Raw genomic sequence first — 4,592 nt, 5'->3', positions numbered from 1 at the left:
AGAGTGAGTTCCAAGGCACCCAGGGCTGTTACTCAGAGAAACCCTGTCTTGAAAAATCAACAAAACAAAACAAAACAAAACAAAACAAAACAAAACAAAAAAACCGAATTGACATGCACATGGTATCAATTCATAGCATTAAGACCTTAAGAGAGTACTAAGAAATCCCTGAAGATTATCAAAAAGAGGTAGTGTCAGAGGTAAAGTTATATTTTTGTATCTTAAAAATGTTTATTAGCAACTACTCTAGTCATGAGGGAGCAGCAAAGATGGGGTAAGTGGCTTATGACTTGCAGCATTCATGAGTGTTTACAATGAGTTTAACTCTTAATCCGAAACCTTTTTTTCAATGTTTTGACAGGAAAGCTAGCAATGGTGAAATATAACAAAGGAATGGAGTGTAAAGGCTACCCGCTATCTGTAGATGGCTACATGAACATGAAGATGTAAATACAGAAAAATATACAAATGGGGCATTGTCTGAACATCTGGTTGAAGTTTTAATATGAGACTTAATAGGATGTGATAATAACCTTTATATCACAGGCATTGAAGAAAAAGAGAAAGAAAGGGGAAATTAGAGAATAACACCTTTTGTTAGGGGTGTGTGTGTGTGTGTGTATGTGTGTATGTGTTTGTGTGTGCACATGTGTGTATGTACATATATTTCTACACAGTTCTCTGTGTAGAAATTTGTTGTCTCAAAAATTCAAATATAGTTTTTTTTTGTTTGTTTGTTTGTTTGTTTGTTTTTGAGACAGGGTTTCTCTGCGTAGCTTTGTGCCTTTCCTGGAGCTCACTTGGTAGCCCAGGCTGGCCTCGAACTCACAGAGATCCGCCTGGCTCTGCCTCCCTAGTGCTGGGATTAAAGGCGTGCGCCACCACCGCCCGGCCTCAAATATAGTTTTTAAGTTAAATGATTAAACTACCATTGAATATAAAGTTTCCATATAAACTAAGGTTTAACTTTTTAATATTTATTTTCTCTTTCCAACAAATACTCCTGGAACAATGGTTTAGCTAATTGCTAGAAATGGACCTCCTCTGTTTTAGAGTTTTGTGTTAACTTAACACAAACTAGAGTTATTTTGGAGCAAAGTATCTTAATCAATAAAACCCCCTGAGGAGGTAGGCATGTGGGCAAACCCAGGGGACATTACCTTGACTGATGATTGATGTGAGAGGATTCAGTTTACTGTGGGTGATGCAAACCTTGGCCTGGTGGTCCTGAGTACTATAAGAATTAAGGATATAACTTGAAGAGTTGGCAAGATGTGAAAGTATCTTACAGTTTGACAAAGACTCAGATATAGAAGTGATAAAACATAAAGAAGGTAAAATTATTTTAAAAATTATAGTTTAATTCTAGTTTACACAATATTTCTTCCTCCAAGTGACTTAATCAAAAGGCATATTTTCTGAGACTCACAAAAAAAAACGCTCATAAGAATACTTATTACAGCTCCATGAAGATGGCTCAATGGGTAAAGGTGATTCTTTCCAAATCTGGTAAGTTGTGAATGATCCCTGAACTCCACATAGAGGAAAGAGGAAACCAACTCCTTCAAGTTGTCCTCAGTCACACACACACACACACACACACACACACACACACACACACACACACACACACACAGAGAGAGAGAGAGAGAGAGAGAGAGAGAGAGAGAGAATGAGAATATAATTAAAAATATACATTATACAATTGTTTCTAATACTGTAAAAGTGAGGGCAATAAATATATAACAGTAAATTTAGCAAAATTATAATGTATAAGATGACTATATAGGCTTACATGAAAATATTTTGAAGATATGCTACATGAAAAACAGTAGGACAGTAGGAATATTGTGTCAAAAAATTGCAAGACTTATATTTAATATCTTTCTCTTATTTTGAGACTAAAATATAACATTTCTCCCTTCAATTTCCTTCTTCAAAACCATCTCATAAACTCTTTCTTTCTCTGTTTCAAATTCATGATCTCCTTTTTCATTAAGAGCCAAAGATCACCTAATAAATACTACAATACTAGACAGGAAATTTTCTTTTTTGAGTTGATGGCCAGGGTTTTACAAAAGTCCCCACTCCCCCAAATATACAACATATTGTGGTTGTCCTTGGTTACCACCTAAAGGTGGAAGGTAAGACCTTATTACTGAAGATACCATAAACTTCAGAAACAGGACCCAGAGACCCCTAAGCTAGAACTGATATGAATGCCTACTCCCTGAGGAGTAGCTTTTCATGATACCAGAAGGTGCCATGCAGGCTTCTGCTGTGGATGATTGATTGATATATAAAACACTGATTGTCCAGTAGCCAGGCAGGAAGTATAGGTGGGACTAACAGAGAGGAGAACTGAGAGAATAGGAAGTCAGAGGGGGACATGGCCAGCCGCTGCCAGGAAAAGGAAGATGTAAGATACTGGTAAGCCACGAACTATGTGGCAAAGTATAGATTAATAGAAATGGGTTAATTTAAGATGTAAGACTAGATAGCTAGAAGCCTGAGCCATTAGGCCAAACAGTTTAAATAATATAAGAGTCTGTGTGTTTATTTTATAAGTGGGCTCTGGGACTGGCAGGGCTTGGCAGAGAGTTTCTCTCCAGCTACAGGCTCCCAAATGAGTAAGGCAACCAATAGTCCTACCTAGCTATGATGTCTATGAATGACATCAACAATCAGCATAGTATAATAACCCTAAGGGTGCAGTCATTGTATACATGTGTTGGAGGTAACTAACAGCTCTCCAACTGAACATAATACTCACTCAAAAAGAAGGAAAATATGCCTGATATGGAAACCCTAGCCAACTACTCAGTGACAGTGAAGTCATGGATATTGGAGTAGCACCTACAGTCACTACTTTACTAAACCTGAATTTACTAAATCTCTAACAATAATCTCGACATTTGTCCTTATACTCATAAATAGTGTAGTTGCCCTTTATCAAGTAAGGTTCTTGCAACAGATGTAGGCCACTACAGGAAATTGCAATCAAAATCAAAGTTGTTGAGCCCAGTTCCAAAAGATATTTCTACAAAAGACTGCACCTGAGGGATTATTTCAGGAGAGGAGGGATAAAGATTCTAAGAACTGTTGGAGTTTTAATTAAATTTATCTGAGTATATAATGAAGTTGTGACATGGGCATGAGATCATCTGATGTTGATAATTCTCAAGAAGAGAAATTGGAATGCCAACGATTGTGAAAAAGAACAAAGAAATGCCTGCCACCTTCCTAAATTTCTAGAAGATAGTAAGTAAGGCAAATGGTATTTCCATACCTCAGATATTTTTCTGGAGACAAATGACATTTCTGTGCTTTATGTAACTTTGAACATGCTGAGCATGTTTCTCTACTGAACTGTAAACTTGTAACTGCTATTAAATGGATGTGATGATAAAAATAAGCCTTGTCATACAAATTGCATTCAAGTACTTGGCTGCTCCAAGACCCTGGCTTCTCAGTTCTCCCAGTATTAATCAGGAGGGGCAGCTTGGCCGATATCTGACAAGAGCCAGAGGAATAGAGAGTTTGCTGTGAGATTGTTTCTCCTAGTAATGTCAGAAACTTTACCCATAAAGTCTCACCATCATGACTGCTTAAAAATGGGCTAAACAAGGATGACACCGATAGACATGCAAGACTTTTATATGAAATCATATATAAGGATATGGAATTTGAGGGTATCAAGGAGTTCTAGTATCTTTAATCATAAATTTTAGACACCAAAAAAAATAAATAACATGCTTCTAATTAATTTTTGTTAGGTTGTTTTGTGCCTTTGCTCACTAGTAAGTTTTGGTTTTGACTATCATATTATAGTGTCCTTGCAGATTTTGATATGAGATTATTTTAGTTTTGTAAAAACTTTAGAAATTGTAATTATTTCTTGGTCATTTTATATAGTGTTGTAGTAATTTCATTTGCTACTTGTGTATTTGGAGATGATTTACTGGTAAGATGCAATGGACCTCTAAAGTATATTTTAAATTACAAACTCATTGTGTTGTTTATTAGTTAAAGTTACTGATTTTCTATTAATTCATATTCAGTTCCACTTAAAAAGGCTTATATTATTTGAATTAAAAAACATTGTGTAACATATATTGCTGCAATCTTTACAAGTGTACAGAACCTATAGTAATATCCCTTTCTAAGCTTTGGTGTTCATTATTTTATATCCTCTTCTGAACTTTTGGCTTAGGTATTTATCAACGTTGGAATTTTTCAACAGCCAAATTTTACTGTTTTTGATTTTATCATTTCTGTTTATTGGATGACATGTATAATTAACTCATTGCAGTTTGATTTTTTGAGTTTAATTTGTTGTACTTTTAGTATATTAAGCTAAATACAGAAATCCTTGATTTCAACGTCTTCTGTAGTATCTATATTACACTTTATTTTCCATAAATTAAATATCTATTGTGATTGCACCTTTTACCATATCAATGACTATGAATATATTATATATTAAAGGATTCTATCTTTTTTAATTTATATTTTATTTTCAATTTTATGTCTGTGCGGGCATATGTGTATGATGAGTAAAATGCTTATGATAACCAGAAGAGGGCACTGGA

At 35.0% G+C, this 4,592-nt stretch overlaps 1 pseudogene; it reads left to right on the top strand.

Moving 5' to 3' along the window:
• Nucleotides 1-314: 314 nt before the first annotated feature.
• On the top strand, nt 315-450 carry LOC102906380 (small nuclear ribonucleoprotein F pseudogene; annotated as a pseudogene).
• Nucleotides 451-4,592: the final 4,142 nt, after the last annotated feature.

Source organism: Peromyscus maniculatus, chromosome X, assembly GCF_049852395.1.
Source record: "Peromyscus maniculatus bairdii isolate BWxNUB_F1_BW_parent chromosome X, HU_Pman_BW_mat_3.1, whole genome shotgun sequence".
Lineage (NCBI taxonomy): Eukaryota > Metazoa > Chordata > Mammalia > Rodentia > Cricetidae > Peromyscus > Peromyscus maniculatus.
This window is presented reverse-complemented; position numbering and strand designations above follow the sequence as displayed.